The sequence below is a fragment of the Ovis aries genome, chromosome 9 (genome assembly GCF_016772045.2).
Source record: "Ovis aries strain OAR_USU_Benz2616 breed Rambouillet chromosome 9, ARS-UI_Ramb_v3.0, whole genome shotgun sequence".
NCBI classification, from domain to species: Eukaryota; Metazoa; Chordata; class Mammalia; order Artiodactyla; family Bovidae; genus Ovis; species Ovis aries.
The window spans coordinates 68,141,042-68,159,706 of NC_056062.1; the positions used below are offsets into that span (position 1 = coordinate 68,141,042).

General features: G+C 40.2%; 1 long non-coding RNA gene across 2 annotated transcripts in view; it reads right to left on the reverse strand.

Annotated features, from left to right (window-relative positions):
* The window catches only part of LOC121820349 (uncharacterized), a 151,650-nt gene that overhangs the window by 77,701 nt on the left and 55,284 nt on the right, over window positions 1-18,665 (reverse strand). For both annotated transcript variants that reach the window (XR_009594984.1, XR_006060855.2), the window contains exon 3: window positions 3,350-3,455. This is a non-coding gene — a long non-coding RNA (uncharacterized LOC121820349). The remainder of the gene's footprint in view (window positions 1-3,349; window positions 3,456-18,665) is intronic.

The following is an 18,665-nucleotide window of genomic DNA, read 5'->3' on the forward strand; positions in this document are numbered from 1 at the left end:
CAACTTTCACTTTCACACCTACATTACAAATCATATCAATCAAGGACTTAGGTTGTAAGTGATGGAGGCACTTGTTGGAAGGGTCTGAGTTACATGAACCAGAGGCCGTCTGGGATCAGGGATTTTGAACTAGAACTTAAACACCATTGACACATACACCCTCTTGGTTCTCTCCTTCTTAGTGTGTCTGTTTCATTCTCGCTTGCTTCTCATTGGATTTCTCCATTTTCTGTGATGTGATTAGCATCAGTGTTACAGAACAGCCTTGTGATTAACTTACTTTGGAAAAATTCCAGCGATGCCCTGAGATGCGCTCATCTTGGTTCATGTGCCCATCTCTTTGCAACCATTGTGGTTGAAAGAGCAAGTTTCTCCAATGACTCAGCTGTGGAGTGGGAATTAGACCTGATACTAGATTTCAGGAGGTCAAACGAAGCCCATGGGAGAATTCTGCAGCTAACTTTGTCTCCACAACACAAACAAGCAAGCAATAAAAAGTCCAAAGTTAACACAAAGAGTACAAAAAAATTGTGATTCAGAACTTTAAAGACCTTTCAGTTGGCTCCAGGAGAAATAGCTGAAACCATGGACTGAGGCCTGTTAACCCATGGGGCTATGGAGATCAGAGTATGGGGATGCCTATTCTGCAAGCACTGAAGCAGAGTTGTCCACATTCTTAACCTGATAAAGGCATACAAGGTATGTTTCTAATATAGACTGACAATTAGAGGATCATGCAGTGCACATTAATCAGCACGTAGGAAATCTGCAAAACAAAGCCAATCCACTTCCCCAGCAATGCCGTGATTCTTAAAGTGGCCTTTATCTCCTTGTGAGACAACCCCCTCATCTTTCCTCTTCCCCCTCTTACCTTTTGTTAGCCTTTAAAAAAAAAATCCAATTCTTCTATGCCCTTCCACTTGTCTTCAGGTTCTGCTCTTTGCTGGCAGCGGCTTATCACATAAGCTCATCTGTGCTAATGTGTGACATCACCCAGGTAACAGAACCTCTTGTTGACTATTACGGATAAATCTCCCTGTATCCAAACTCTGTTCCCCTGAGCTGAATTACTTTCCTTTAAAAGCCATCTATTTTTCATTAAAATGCTTGCAAATCCTTCGGGTTATTAGGTTTATGGCAGCCCCATTAAGCAGGACAATAATGATTTATGTAAGAATTCAGGCCAGGATCTTTGTTCTGTTCAATAAAAATGCTCACGATCTACCCTGCTCTTCTAGCTCCTGTAGCCTTGCATCACAGGAGTGTTTCTCTGTGACTTTAACAATTGCCCTGTTTTGTGTCTCAGGAGGATATCAGTTCTCCTTGGAATTGTTCAAGATTTACAGCCTGGAAAGCCAAGCTATGATGCTCTACTCTCTGCTGAGAAAGCAGCGGGGGCTTCGGATCAGGACAGGCTTTGGTAAAACTTCCAGATCTGCCCATGGTGGGCCTTATGACCTTGGGCAAGTCACTTATGAGTTAAAGTTTCCTCGACTGTAAAAGTAGGAATCATACCTCACTGAGAGTGTTGTCCGGATTAAAAAAATACTGAGTGAACTCTCTGCCAGGCTGCTGGGTCCTTTCCTTGCCTTTCCCCTGCTCTGCATCACAAGTAGGTTGACCCCTAAAAACTGCATTTCACAGGTTCCAAGATTCTAACTGGAGTCAGCCAAGGGGTTGGGGGTTATTCAAAGGGTCTGGGAACCAAGAAATAATAACCAGACGAGCAGAAAGAGCATATATACTATTAATTTAAATATATATTAATGGCATTAAGTATCATCTTCCTGAATGGAATGTTTGAGTATTTCATTTAGCCATGTGGTGATCAACAATCTGTGGGCTTACAAACAGTTCATACTACTCAACAGCAACAACAACAAAAAACCCCAAATGGGTAGAAGACATTTCTCCAAAGAAGAAATTCAGGTGGCCAATAGGCACATGAAAAGATGCTCAACATCGCAAATTATTAGATAAATGCAAATCAAAACTACAATAAGGTACCATCTCACCCTGGGTAGTGTGAGGTCATCCATCATTAAAAATTCTACAGAAAGCAAATTCTGGAGAGGGTGTGGCAAAAAGGGAGCCCTCCTACACTGTTGGTGGGAATGTAAATTGGCGCAGCCACTGTGGAAAATAGTGTGGAGGTGCCCTCAGAAAACTAAAAACAGAATGCGCATGATCCAGCAATCCCACTCTGTACAGCGGTGTAGAGAAAAAGACAGTGACCTGGGCAGTCAGGCAAGAAAAGGGAAATTGACTAGATGGAGACAAGAGGGTGACTGGCCCTTAAGGAGAACCAGTGTCCTTCCTTTCTGACGGGGTCTTTCTTATTTCCCACCAATGAAAAATTCTCTGAAGGGATGGTTAGTTTTTAGCCTGTAGTTGAGTCCTGTGGTCATATAGCCAGAGGTCTGAAATCTGGTGGTCTCACGGCTTGGAGAAGGTAGGCACCAGTGAGGAAACAGAATGTCATTTGGGCAATTTGGTCAGCCTCAAGGATCACTGTGATTTTATTCTTTGTTTGTGAGGTCAGCATAAAGAGCTCTCTTAACAATGAGACACCATGCGGGCTCTATCACACTCCTGGACATATATCTGGACAAACCATATCAAAAGATGCACGCACCCCTATGTTCACAGAGGCACTACTCACAACAGCCAAGACAGGGAAACAACCTAAACGCCCATCAACACTTGAACAGGCGAAGATGTGGTGCATATATACAATGAAATACTGCTCAGCATCGGAAAGAACAAAATAAAGCCATTTACAGCAACATGGAGGCAACTAGAGATGATCATACTGAGTGAAGTAAGTCAGAAAAGACAAATGTATGATATAGCTTATATGTGGAATCTAAAAGATGACAGAATTGAACCTACCTATGAAGCTGAATCAAGGACACAGAGAGTAGACTGGTGGTTGCCAAGGGGGGTGGGGTCGGGGAGGGTTGGAGCTTGGAATTAGCAGATGCAAACTGGTACCTATAGAATGCATAAACAAGATCCTACTGTAGGGCACATGGGAACTATATTCAGTGTCCTGTGATAAAGCATAATGGAAAAGAATATAAAAAGAATGTATGTGTGTATATATATATATATATGTATGTGTGTGTATATAACTGAGTCATTTTGCTCTACAACAGTAGTTAACAACATTGTAGTTCAAATATACTTCTATTAAAAATGAATTAAAAATATTCTGTGGGTTTCATTCACTACTATTATGCTGATATACAAGTTGAAGGACTAACAGTTTCTGTTTCCCTATATTACTGTAGCAAAAGGTGATATATAATCAAATAGCACCCGATTTCCCCTTTGCCTGATTACTTACCTTTCCTTTACTGGCAGGTGCATCATGGAAATTGGAAGGATGCTGCCTGTTTGTGGAGCAAAGAATGTTGACCTGAAGCCATCAGCCACTGTAACCTTGAGGGGCACTGTGGATTTCAAAAAACAGGATACAAGCCCAGTTAAGGTGCATATCAAAGGAATAATTTCAATAAGCCCCAACTCTCACGTCTTTCCATACATAGTAAAGCACTAAAATTATTAACTTGAGATGTCTGTTTTTTTTTGTGATTAGCAATAATATTTCTCTTTGACTACATGTTTGGGTTTCTCAGGTGGTGCTAGTGGTAAGAACCCACCTGCCAATGCAGGAGACATGAGATGCGGGTTCAATCCCGGGGTCGGGAAGATCCCCTGAAGGAGGGCATGGCAACCCACTGCAGTATTCTTGCCTGGAGAATTCCATGGACAAGGAACCTGGTGTGCTATGGTCCATAGGGTCGCACAGAGTCAGACACTACTGAAGTGACTTAGCATGCATGTGTTTGCTTTTTCAAGCAAAAACTCCTATATATTCTCGCTTTTCTCTTGCCTCTTTGGAACAGTCCCTCAGAGCTATCTGAGAGATGGTATTCTGGGCTATTGTCCTCAGTAAGTCTGGCAAATTAAACACAATTCTCAACTTCCGGGTTGTGGGTTTTCCCTTCTGTCGATAGACAGGACCCTACTGGACTACTTTATTACCATCTCCACACAGCCCTGCTTTACTTGCTCTCAGTTCATGGCAACAACGGCCACCCGGCCTTCTGAGACAGCTACCTCAGAGTCAGTGTGGGCCCTTCACAGTCTCTCCCTGCCACGCCCGACGCATTTTGAAAGCATCTCCACCGAAGCCTTGCATTCCCCACTGCCATGATCTCAGACCAGGGCTTTCCCAACTTCAGCGCTGCTGACATTTTGGACCGGGTAATTCATCCTGTGGCAGCTGTGCTCTGCCTTGTGGCATGTTCAGCAGCACCCCTGGCCTAGCATCAGTAGCACTCACCTAGTAATGCAATCCAAACGTCCCCAGATATGGCCCAGTGTCTTCTCAGGGGACACAAATGTCCCCAGCTACTAATCATGGTCTTAGACTAGAATCTGGAGACTATTGAGAAAGCCTTTTACCTGAGACCTCCCTGTTGTTAATAGATTGAGTTTAATCTCTAATACAGTATATGAGGATCTTGACAGCACATAAAATCTTTTGAAAACTAGCTCTAACTTCTCTGCTCCTTAATTTCAAGTGTCCTATGACCTGATCTTAGTGAAAAAAAAAAAAAAAAAAAACTCTGCCCATACTCCAGAACCTTCTAGGCCTTGGCACTTTTGCAGAGGTGGTTCCTTGGTGCACCTTTATTTTGGCAAACTCCTGCTCATCCCTAAATGCTCAAGTGAAATATACCACTGTTACCATTTCCCGATGACTCCAGGCATAATTACTGTCACTATTAACCAAGCTCTGAATGACAAGTTCCGTCTAGCCAAAGCTATGGTTTTCCAGTAGTCGTGTATGGATGTGAGAGTTGGACTATAAAGAAAGCTGAGCACCGAAGAATTGATGCTTTTGAACTGTGGTGTTGGAGAAGACTCCTGAGAATCCCTAGGACTGCAAGGAAATCAAACCAGTCAATCCTAAAGGAGACCAGTCCTGGGTGTTCATTAGAAGGACTGATGCTGAAGCTGAAACTCCAATGCTTTGGCCACATGATGCAAAGAACTGACTCATTGGAAAAGATCCTCATGCTAGAAAAGATTGAGGGCAGGAAGAGAAGGCAACAACAGAGGGTTAGATGGTTGGATGTCATCACTGACTCAGTGGATATGAGTTTGAGCAAGCTCTGGGAGTTGATGGTGGACAGGGAAGCCTGGCATGCTACAGTCCATGGGATCGCAGAGAGTCAGACACAACTGAACAACTTAAATGAACTGAAAATGACCCCATCTCCAGGTGACATCTGATGAGTTGCAAGCTGGGTTAAGACTTGAGATTCTTCCCTTATATAGTTTTTTACTTGGGAACAGAACATATCATATCTTTGTCTTTCTGGTGCCTGAAGCTAGCTGGATACTATAAAAAACAACTTGGAAACTTTTGTTAGAAAAAATAAGGAGAGGAAAAAAAAGACATTGATGTGCAACAAGGAGGGAAAATATAGGGTCCTGATGAAATCCTAGACCCTAGTTCCATATTCCTAAGACCCAATGTGTTGGTGAGATCCTAACATTCTTATAATATATCCTCCTTTTTGCTTTTGTTAGCTTGAGTTTGGCTACTGGCACTCCCTAGCAAGCATCCTACAGCAGGGCTACACCACGACAGAAGAAAAGGAGGCCATTTTTTACTGGTCTCAAAACAAGACAGTGACTAGGGACTTCCCTGGTGATCCGAGCAGTTAAGAATCTGCCTTTCAATTCAGTGGATGTGGGTCAATCCCTGGTCAGGGAACTAAGATCCCCCATGCTTCAGGGCAACTAAAGAAATAGGACATGTGCCCCAAACAAAGAAAACTAGTAAAGCTAAGTATATAATAAACCCAAGTGCCGCAACCACAGAAAAGTCTGCAAGCCACAACTAAGACCTGATACAGCGAAATAAATAAATCCTTTAAAAAAGATAGCGGCTTATTAAATGAGATCCTTTCCTGTCTCACCAGACGCATTCAGGCAGAGGAGAAGATCTGGAATTTTACTTCAAATGTTCACTCTTATTAAACCAGAAGACCTTTAAAAAAAGATTTGCAAATTTCCCATTACTTAACCTTTGAAGTCTCAAATCAATTTTAAGGGATCTTGTGAAAATTTAAACATTTATCATGACTGGTTTCTAGCTTCTACCTTATCCCCATTCTCCAACTTTTTCTTTATATATAAATTCGACTTATTTCCCCACGTTGTAACAAAGATGTTTGAACAAAGATCAAGCACATATATTTTCTAACCTCTTGCCACCTTGCTGATGGTTTGGCAGTTAAAAATATTTTAATTATTTGGGTTTTTGGTAAGAATAAAAGTGTGTTATATCAAGATGAATATATTTTCAGTTTAAAAACCAAACTAAAGAAATAGGACATGTGCCCCAAACAATGAAAACTAGTAAAGCTAAGTATAATACGGTGAACCTCTTGACATGGATCTGTGGGCTGCCAAATGAAGCACTGGATTAAAAAACAATTTTGCATGTGCTTAACCCATCTACACCTGGCTCTTGACAGGCCTTTTCTTTATTGCCCAAATAGCAAGCGCTTAGAATTTTTTCTTTTTTAAAGTATTTATTTTGTGTTGAGGTATAGCCAATTAAGAACGTTATGAGAGTTTTAGGTGGACAGCAAAGGGACTTGGCCATTCACATACATGTATCCATTCTCCCCGCAAACTCCCCTCTCATCCAGGCTACTACATAACACTGAGCAGAGTTCCATGTGCTATACAGTAGGTCCTATTCGTTACCTATTTTAAATATAGCAGTGTGTATATATAGCAGGGACTTAGCTTTTATTCTCTAACTCTAGCACAGGGCCTGTCTATTTGTAGATGTCCAATAAACTTTGGTTGAATGAAGAAAAACATCCCAGGCTCCTGTCAGCTCTGTCGCTTGGCCTATGTCAAGGTTATAGTCATTATCACTCTATTAGTCAAAGGCCAGTTCAGAAAACAGAGACTATGTTATATATTTCAAACAGAGGGGATTTAATACTGCATGAGGACTCTGAAGTAAGCCAGAGGTAACATCTCCATGAAGAAGTCACTCCACCATTGCCCCCTGGAGCTAGGGTAATAGGGTTAGCTTGCAGCTCAGGGCAGAGACCATGAGGAGTTGATCAGAACTTTGAAAAGGAGCAGTGCCCAGTGTGGCAGCCACTAGAGTCTATGAGGGGCCACAAGGGGGTTGATTCTGGTAGCACCCAAGGAAGCTGGGAACAGGAGCAACTGCTCGCACTGAAGCAACGCTGTCAGGAAGAGGAACAAAGTACAGAAATCGTTTCCTATTTCTTCCTCCTTCCAGTCTCCCTCCAGCTCAGGGTTTCTTCACTAGGAGTGGATTTTGGTCTCCAGGAGACACTGGCAGTATTTGGAGACGTTCTTGGCTGGTGCAGCATCTACTGTAGAGACCAGGAAACCTGCTAAACTTTCTACCGTTCAGGGCTCCCCTGCTCTGTCTAGACAGTAGAAACACCCCCAACAAAGAATTATCCAGCCTGGAAGATGATGGCACCAAGATGGTGATACAGATGGTCCCTGATTTAGCTCCCCCTTCCAAGGAACACAGCTAACAACTATCCAGGAATAAGACACCACTGAAAAAATCCTAGAACACTTGAGTGAGGCCTCAACTAGAGAGCATGGCAGGCAGAGCTGATGGTCCTAAGCAAAGCCAGTGGCAGCACTGGGCCATGGGATTTGAGAGTGATCTGGCTGAATCACTTAAGGAGCTGGGTTATGGTAAGACCACAGACAGCAAGCCTTCCTGAGCTTAAGTTCAGCTTCCTGCTGCACCTGGCAGTGGTGGAGGTGGAGGGGCTAGTTTAGAGCCCTACTCATTGTTGAGTGCAGCTCCCTCCTGCTTCTGACCAGAAAGCCCCAGGGAACACTTGGAGGCTGCATGGGTGGTAGGGAGCTAATTCACAGTCCTGCTCACTCCTCAGTGTAGCTCCTGGCCCTGCCTGACTGCAAAGCCTGGCCTGACTGCCTGGAAGGGAAAGTAAAACTGTGTCTTGAGACAAGAGAAAATGAAAACGCAACATACATCACCTGATGAAATACAGCAAAAGCAATTTTAAGAGGAAAGTTGATAGGGATAAATGCCAAAATTAAGAAACCAAAAAGATCTGAAACAAATGCCCTAACTCTATGCCTTGAGCCCAAACTTGGCAGAAGGAAAAAAATAATAAGGATTAGAGCAAAAATAAATGAAAGAGAACAGAAAAACAAGAGAAAAGATTTTAAAACATCAACAGTTAGTTCTTTTTTTTTTAAGAAAAGACAAACTTATAGCTAGGCTAACCAAGGAAAAAAGAGAGGACTATAATCAAACTGTAAATAAAAAAGGAGACATTACAACTGATACCCAGAAATTGAAAGGATCATAAGAGATATTATGAACAAATATACTCCATTTTACTGGGGCCAAACAATGTCTCCTGACATTGTACAGGAGACAGGGATCAAGACCATTCCCAAGAAAGAGAAATACAAAAAAGCAAAATGGTTGTCTGAGGAGGCCTTACAAATAGCTGTGAATAGAAGAGAAGTGAAAAGCAATGGAGAAAAGGAAAGATATATCCATTTGAATGCAGAGTTCCAAAGAATAGCAAGGATAAATAAGAAAGCCTTCCTCAGTGATCAGCGCAAAGAAATAGAGGAAAACAATAGCATGGGAAAGACTAGAGATCTCTTCAAGAAAATCAGAGATACCAAGGGAATATTTCATGCAAAGATGGGCACAATAAAGGACAGAAATGGTATGGACCTAACAGAAGCAGAAGAGATTAAGAAGAGGTGGCAAGAATACACAGAAGAACTATACAAAAAGTATCTTCACAACCCAGATAATCGCGATGGTATGATCACTCACCTAGAGCCACTCACCTACAGACATCCTGGAACGTGAGGTCAAATGAGCCTTAGAAAGCTTCACTATGAACAAAGCTAGTGGAGAATGCCGCGAAAGTGGCTCTATTCCAGCAAATTTGGAGAACTCAGCAGTGGCCACAGGACTGGAAAAGGTCAGTTTTCATTACAATCCCAAAGAAAGGCAGTGCCAAAGAATACTCAGACTACCAGACAGTTGCACTCATCTCACACACTAGCAAAGTAATGCTCAAAATTCTCCAAGCCAGGCTTCAGTGGTACATGAACTGTGAACTTTCAGATGTTCAAGCTGGATTTAGAAAAGGCAGAGGAACCAGAGATCAAATTGCCAACATCTACTGGAACATAAAGCAAGAGAGTTCCAGAAAAACATCTATTTCTGCTTTCTTGACTATGTCAAAGACTTTGACTGTGTGGATCAAAACAAACTGTGGAAAATTCTGAAAGAGATGGGAATACCAGACCACCTGACCTGCCTCTTGAGAAGTCTGTATGCAGGTCAGGAAGCAACAGTTAGAACTGGACATGGAACAATAGACTTGTCTCAAATGGGGAAAGGAGTATGTCAAGGCTGCATATTGTCACCCTGCCTATTTAACTTATATGCAGAGTACATCATGTGAAATGCTGGACTGGATGAAGCACAGGCTGGAATCAAGATTGGTGGGAGAAATATCAATAACCTCAGATATGCAGATGACACCACCCTTACGGCAGAAAGCAAAGAAGAACTAAAGAGCCTCTTGATGAAAGTGAAAGGAGAGAGTGAAAATGTTGGTTTAAAACTCAACATTCAGAAAACTAAGATCATGGCATCTGGTCCCATCACTTCATGGCAAATAGATGGGGAAACAGTGGAAACAGCGACAGACTTTATTTTGGGGGACTCCAAAATCACTGCAAATGGTGATTGCAGCCATGAAATTAAAAGACACTTGCTTCTTGGAACAAAAGTTATGACCAACCTGGACAGTATATTAAAAAGCAGAGACATTACTTTGCCAACAAAGGTCCATCTGGGCAAGGCTATCATTTTTCTAGTAATCATGTATGGATGTAAGTGTTGGACTATAAAGAAAGCTGAGCCCTGAGAAACTGATCCTTTCAAAATTTGGCATTGGAGAAGACCCTTGAGAGTCCCTTGGACAGAAAGGAGGTCCAACCAGTCCATCCTAAAGGAAATCAGTCTTGGGTGTTCATTGGAAGGACTGATGTTGAAGCTGAAACTCCAATACTTTGGCCACCTGATGCAAATAAATGAGTCCTTGGAAATGACCCTAATTCTGGGAAAGAGTGAAGGAAGGAGAAGAAGGGGATGACAGAGGATGAGATGGTTGAATGGCATCACCAACTCAATGGACATGAGTTTGAGTAAATCTGGGAGTTGGTGTTGGACAGTGAGGTTTGGCATGCTGCAGTCCATGGGGTCACAAAGTGCCGGACATGACTGAGTGACTGAACTGAACTGATACTCAATAGAGACGGTAGAGCACTGAAACGTGATGCTTTTGAACTGTGGTGTTGGAGAATATTCTTGAGGGTCCCTTGGACAGCAAGGAGATCGAACCAGTCAATCCTAATGGAAATCAATTTTGAATATTCATTGGAAGAACTGATCCTGAAGCTGAAGCTCTAATACTTTGGCTACCTGATATGAAGAGCTGACTCACTGGAAAAGACCCTGATGCTTGAAAGATTTTGGGCAGGAGAAGGGGGTGACAGAGGATGAGATGACAGTACCAACTCAATGGACATGAGTCTGAGCCAACCCTGGGAGACTGTGAAGGACAGGGAAGGCTGGAGTGCTGGAGTTCACAGGGTCTCAAACTGTCAGACATGACTTAGTGACTGAACAATAACAAAACATACTCCATCAAACTGGACAACCTACAAGACACTGAAAATTTCTTAAACCAAAACCTATAACACTGAATCAGGAGGATATAGAAAAGCTGACCAGACATGTTCAGTTCAGTTGCTCAGTCATGTCTGACTCTTTGCGACCCAATGAACCACAACACACCAGGCCTCCCTATCCATCACCAACTCCCAGAGTCTACCCAAACCCATGTCCATTGAGTCAGTGATGCCATCCAACCATCTCACCCTCTATTTTCCCCTTCTCCCCCTGCCCTCAATCTTTCCCATCTTCAGGGTCTTTTCAAATGAGTCAGCTCTTTGCATCAGGTGGCCAAAGTATTAGTCTCTCAGCTTCAACATCAGTCCTTCCAATGAACACCCAGGACTGATCTCCTTTAGGATGGACTGGTTGGATCTCCTTGCAGTCCAAGGGACTCTCAAGAGTCTTCTCCAACACCACAGTTCAAGAGCATCAATTCTTCAGTGCTCAGCTTTCTTTATAGTCCAACTCTCACATCCATACATGACCACTGGAAAAATCATAGCCTTGACTAGACAGACCTTTGTTGACAAAGTAATGTCTCTGCTTTTGAATATGCTATCTAGGTTGGTCATAACTTTCCTTCCAAGGAGTAAGCGTCATTTAATTTCATGGCTGCACTCACCATCTGCAGTGATTTTGGAGTCCAGACATGTTATCAGTAAGGAAATTAAGGTATAGTCGCTAAGTCGTGTCCAACTCTTTGCGACCCGTGGACTGTAGCCCACCAGGCTCCTCCATCCATGGGATTCTCCAGGCAAGAATACTGGAGTGGGTTGCCATTTCCTTCTCCAGGGGATTTTCCCAACTCAGGGATCGAACCCAGGTCTCCCACATTGCAGGCAGACGCTTTAACCTCTGAGCCACCAGGGAAACCCTAAGGAAATTTATCAGTAATCAAAAATTTTCCAAAGAAAAAAAATCCAGGACCAGACAGCCTTGCTGGCGAATTTTACCAAATATTAAAAGAAGATCTAACACTAATCATTCACAAACTCTTCCAAAATATCAAACACTGCCAAACAAATACTACAAGGCCAGCAATACCCTTATACCAAACATAGAAAAGTACACTCCAATCAAGACAACTAGAGCCAAAATACTTGATGAATGTAGGTGCAAAAAATTCAATATAATACTAGCAAAACAAATTCAGCAGCACATTAATAGGATCTTAAACAATGATCAAATGAGATTTATCCCCGGGATACAAGGATGATTTAACATATGCAAATGAATACATATAACACGTCATATTAACAGAATTAAAGAAAAAAACATATGATCATCTCAATAGATGTAGAAAAACATTTGACAAAATTCAACATCTGTTGATGATAAAAAACCAACAAATTAAGTATAGAAGAAATGTACCTTAATGAAAGACATATGCGATAAGTCCACAGCTGACATCATACTCTTTATCCAAGTTTCCACATATGCAGATTCAACCAACTTCCGATTGTGTAGTACTGTACTGTAGTATTTATTGATAAAAAATCTGCATATAAGTGGGCCCACACAGTTCACACCTGTATTGTGAAAGGGTCAACTATATTTGTGCATGTGTGTGTGTGTGTTTGTGTACATATATAGCATAACCTAAATGAAAGGAGATGACAAGTCAGTTTGGAAGCGAAGTTTGAAGTGTCCTAGCCCCATAATATATGTCAGAATCAAGCATAAAAGGAACCCGAAATAGAAAATGTAGAAAAAGCAAAACCCAAGAACAATGGGGATCAAGTGGAAGGAAGAAATGTTTTAGTTTATACATTTTTATTCCTGAAAAGAGCATTGGAAACTTGCTACTCTAATCTTAATCATTTTATAGTAAGAAAACCAAACCTTAGAGAAGCAAAATGAATGAAGAAACTTTCTTTCTTTCACAGCAAATTTACAGATGAAAGAGTTGAAGAATATTTTATATCCATTTCAGACATTAATTTTTTGTACTTACATTAGAAAAACAAATGAATATCTGAAAAGATCTAACATAAGCTTTTTAAGTGACATAAATTTATAGAAATATAAAGTTTCTGTCTTGGTATTTTTAGGACTATTTGAAGAAAGTGAAAAGGATCTGTTAAAAATAAAGGGTTAAAGGTTTTGATTAGAGTTGCTATTCTGAAGAGTTGTTCATATAAAATTATAAAAAAAAATCTGAGTTTGACTTTTGGTTAAGATTACACAGAGAAGTGATGCCACACAATTTTTGTCTTTCTCTGTCTGGAGTATTTAGTCAGGACAATGTCCTCAGGTATCATCCACGTTGTTGGTGGGAAAGTTAAGAATTAACTTACTTTACAAAACAGTATTTTCCCTGGATAAAGACACCAAAAAAATGTATACAAGTTCAATATCTTAGCCAGCAAATGTTTTTCATGGCATACAGATTGGTAATTAAAAAACCACTTTATGTATTTAGGGAGGCTCAGTAAGTAAGTAAATATATTGTAAATAAAGCCAAAATTTTCACTATTGGAGAAAGAAGTTACAAATAAGGAAAGGAGGAAGGCTAGAATACTTTGAAATCTGAGGCACTGGTGTGAACCTATTGCTTTCTAATACATGTACTCAAATAGACATAGAAATAAATTTGCTACATGTATGTTCATGCAGTAGTGTATGTACACATGTGCGCAACTAAGCTCTGCCTGCCGAGAGGGTCTGAAACAAATGACAACCCAGTGACAATGATTATGCATAGCATTCAAATCTTGCTTTCTGTGACCATTCTCCAATATAATGGAACCAGAGCTCCTGGAAAAAGTGCTCGATTCCAAGACCGGGATATGTAAAATGCAAGACTAATGCGGAACATCTTATGGTTGCAGAAAATAAGGAAATACTTGATAAAAGATGCAGAGAGTGTCAAGCTGAAAACCACTGGAGCCAGTCTGAAAGAGCTCCCAAAGACCAAAGCTGGAACAATTTGAGTAACCAAAAATAACACTCGTATTAGACTATATTTTAAAGAACAGAATAAAAATACATGAGTTCATGCTCATAGAAATGCATTCTTGAATAAATAAATAAATGAAGGCAAAGGGACAGCTCTTCCTTCAGAAGAATTCCAAGGAATAAGTGTAGAAGAAATGAGAAAAATAGAAAATCATTATGAAAACACTGCAGTGATAATTGTTACAGGCAAGAACCATCACTCACTGCTAAAATTTGTGCTCTAATGTTTGAAGAGATGTAAGATATTTGCTCAGTCTCAAATTAAACCCCTGCCAGGATATTGATTATAAAATAAAAAATTGAAGTATCCCAATACCATGCTATTTTTGCCAAAAATGTACCACTTCAATTTAATCTTGAGAAAACACCAGAAAAATTTAAGGGATGTTGTACAAAGTAACTGACCAGTGCTCTTCAAAGTGTCAAGGTCAAAATAAACAAGGAGAGACTACTAACAGTCACCAATTTTATAGTTTTACAGTTCTTTATCTACCTAGAATTTCTTCAGATTGTTGACAAATCTACAATCATGGCAGATTTTAACATATCTCTTTCAGTAACTAATCGATTTTAAAAAACGTAGCACTGCTTGCTGAAGTATTTTTTAAATAGCTGCTTCAAAATCTTTTTCAGATACTTTCATCATCTCTTGGCATTGGCATCAATGTATTGTCTTTTCTCTAAGTGGGGTGGGAAAGAGTAGAACTCACTACTTTGCAGGTGGAATCAGCAGGTCTTGATGATTTTATTTGCATTTCAAGTACATATGGAACAAGGATGGAGAGGAAGAGGAGTGAGGAGGCAGGTAGCCTCAACACATTTCCAAGATCTTTGGCTTGGAAGACTGGGTACACTTCAGCAGCATTTACTGAAACTGGATGTAAAAGGGAAGAACAGAGATGATGAATTTGTTTTTCCCTATGTGGAGGTTGAGATGCTATGGGACAACCATCTAGAGATATCTGATAGGCAGTTGGGTATTTAAGCCTGAGCTCACAGAAAAGGGCAGACATGGTTTAGAATGGTTGATCAAAGAATCTGCAATGAGACCAGAAATATTTCAGCGAGTGGACAGAAAAGGGGGTTAATAGAGATTTAAAAGGAGATCCAGAATGTGTGGCTGAAGTCCACAAAGCAGAAGAGTTTCAAGGAAGGGAGGACTGCCCATGAGCAGACGCACCAGAATAAGCCCAGTAAGATAATGACAGAAAGGGGCTGTGGTCAATGGTGGCATTCACCAGATTCCTTATCTTGGTGAAAGCAGAAAAAGATCAGTGGGTTATGGAATGAAAACGATGCGAGCAAGTGGACTTAATAAGTGTATCCACTGTTTCTTTAATCTCGGTTTAAAAAGGAATGAAAGAATAAATGAGGCATTTAGTGAAAAGCATATGGAAGAAAACCATGTGATTCCTTGAGTCTGTCAAAAACACTTCTCTAAGCAATCATCGGTATTTGTTTTATCTCACAGGACTAGAGCTTCATTTTGGAAAGTGATCATGGGCTGCAAATATTTAGCAACTAAAGCCCAAGTAATACAAAATCACAGATAGATCTTTGAGAAGCCCAAATCTCCAGAGATGCTGCTTGAAAACAAAAATTCTCCATTAATATTGACCTGCTGTTGCCATGCAAAAGGAGCCAGAGGTAGCTAAAGCTTTGAAAATTAAAAGTAACCCTTTGAATCTCCTCTTGTACACCCTGCAGGACATGGGTACAAACTGCTTCGCTGTCTGAGCTCATTAATCAAAAGCGGACTGCTGCCCTCATCTCCCACCACATCCCTGGTGGCCATCACATGTTAGGAACGCTAAATAGACCTACTACCAGGCCGAGGCTTCCTTTCTCCCACCGCCTGTTAAGAATAGCAACTGTACATGATGCTTGTCTTCCTGGTTTCCTTCTCCTGCTGTTCTCAGTGTTGTTTATAACATGGGTTCAATTAGTTTCCTCGATCCTTCTAGGAGGAAGCTGATTTTCTAAGGATGCTCTGATTATTAAAAATAGAATCTCAGCAGCACAACTCCATACTGCAAGAAACTATACTCCAACTCAAAATTCTTTCACGGCATAATTTTTTTTCTGGTTTTAGAGAAGCTACCCATTATTGGATGACATTGCTTTGGAAAGTGATAGATTCAGCCTGTGAAAGTAGAAAAGTTCTACTTTCTGTCTCATTCTTTTGTGCTAGCAAAAATAGTTTATTTACCTAGACTTAGCATGGTAGTGTTGACAGAGTGTTCCAAATACTGATTATTGCCTCCAAACCAACAGCTGCCTATAAAGGTGTTAGCAAGGAAAGAACCAAATGTGAATGCTCAGTTTTAGATGATAACACCATGAGAGATGCCGTCATTGGATAGGAAGGGGCAGACATGATGGGATGGTGTACCTCTTCACCCCTCAACAGCCTAAAAGGGAGCCAGGGTAGTAATTTACAAATTAAAAAAAAAAGGATGAGAAAATGAAAAAATTTAGGTTATTTAATCTGTATAACAGAAATATAATGGGGAAAAAGTGACTTTGTGAATAACTACCCACGTAAAACTCATGTTAGATATAAGCTGAATGGTGATGACTCCAAAGAAAATCTGGGTAATCATTGAACTATTGTGCGTTTAACATGTGGGGCAAATTCTGTATGTACTAGAAAATTATGCTGTACAGAGAAACAAATGTGCTGAAGAACCAGACCATTCATTAAAGGGTGCTATTTACTTCAAGATTTCATGATGTAGATTGTATACAAACTTTGAGTGCATAGATGTAGCACCTAAAAAGTTCAGCATATTTCCTAAATATCATAAAGCATTTGAATAAATAGAATTTGGGGAAAAATAAATACTTGGGGGTAAATAACCTTGGATAATTTAGAGGAGGTCTTTTATTTTTACCCTAAAATTTAAAGCTTAGCAATTTATTTCTTTTAATGTACAAATCGACAAGGGGACTTGAAGTAAAGCATTACTCATTCTCTTTAGATATTCTTTTCATGCCCAAGTAACCACTTATGGACAGAATTATTCAGGATGGAAGTGATTATTTCTATTTTTATTTCTTAAGAGATAAAAGCTGTGTGAGAAAGGGAGTGTTGGCATGTTGACTGCTTCTGAATTGAAGCAAATGTTTTGGAAATGACCAATTAAGGGATCTTACTCCTCATTTACAATATTTGCAGAGATGGTCAAAGGAAAACACTGTCTCCTGATAGTGGACTTTTGTAAATTAAAAACAAGAAAAATAATGTGTGGCACACGATGAAGAAAACCAGGCAACTTTCCTTCATAAACCACCAAGAAACTAGGAGCAGTAAGACTTGAAGACTTAGGCTTAACTAGAGCTATTGTTACATCAAACTATATTGAGAAATTAGTTTGACTCATTTTATGAAGTCAGTAATTGATCAATTGTTAGTGTGATACTGGTAGGGATTTTGGAATTGTGCTGAGTTATATATACAATACCTCATTTCATTTTGTAATTGAATATATACTTACTGTGTACCAATCAAACTGTAGACACTGTCCTGGTAGGTTAGGGTAGAGTAACAGAAAGACAGGAAGCTTACATTTGAGTTGGAAAGACATACAAGAAAAAGTGAATGAATAAACAAAGTAGTTTTAGATATTACTAAATTATGGAGGCAATAGAGTCGTGTGATAAGAGGTAACTCGAGAGGAAGTTACTATGCATAGGCTGCTTGGGGAATGTCTCTTGGTGTAGGTGACATTTGGGCTGAGATCCAAAGGCTGCAAAAGAGCCAGCTGGGTAGACAGCCAAGATGAAGAACATTCCAGGCAATTGCCCTGAATGAAGGAAGGTTCCTGTTCCAAAGTTCCTCAATGTGGCATTTGGGATAGTTGGATGAGATGTGATCGGAAAGGCAGAGGTCAGAATAGGCAGATAGACGGATCTTTCATGGCAATAAGTCTGGATTTTATACAAAATGCCGTGGAAATCCTTTGAAGATCTGGTTTATGTTTTAAACTGTTGATTGGTGTTTCTGAGGAGAAGAACAGGTCACAGAGAAAAGTTAGGAGGCTATTGTGAAAAATGGTGTGGCTTTGGGTTAGGACAGTAGCAATGGAGATGCAATGGATACAGATTGAGGTGATTTTAGAGGTAGAAACATCAAGCTTCCTCTTTCTTTTGTCTATGTTTTCCATTCTTCATCTCCCACCACTATGACCATCAGTACTGATTTTTTGTCTTTAGAATGTCTTTTAAAGTGGCAGCAAAACATAGTGGGTAAGAGTGATGCTCTACTGTTTCTAGGCTATGAGAATGTGGGCAAGTTTCTTGGCCTTTCTGTACTTCAGTTACATGGAAATGAAAAAAAAAAAATCGTGTTGATCTCATGTCCTTGAGAAGATTAAACAGGATGGCGTATGAAGAGCCCTTGGAAAGTGCTGAGCAAATATGAGTGCTGAGTAATTGTTAGCTCTCATTATAATCATCATCATACAATGTTCTATATAGAAGGCTTGTCTACTACCAGTCTTCAACAAATGTAATGCTGAAATATCTTGTGATGACATGGATGAATTTTCAAATTCCATCAGACTTATTTCAATATAATGTGGAAACCCCAAATTGTAGAACACAAATATGAGAAAAGATACTTCTTCCATGGAATGGTAGGAAGTGCAGAGAAGAATGAGTATGTACACAGTTGGTAGATTTGATGGTGGAAAAATATTCACTTTGAAATAAACTTTCAGCAAATATTTATTAGGTTCTTACTGTGGCCAGGCATTGTATTACATACTCCTTGCCTAAACAGTTGTGCTAAACAACACAAAATTTCTGCTCTGTTGGACTCTCACTCTAGGGGAGCTGAGATGATGTTATTCACTGAGGCTGATGG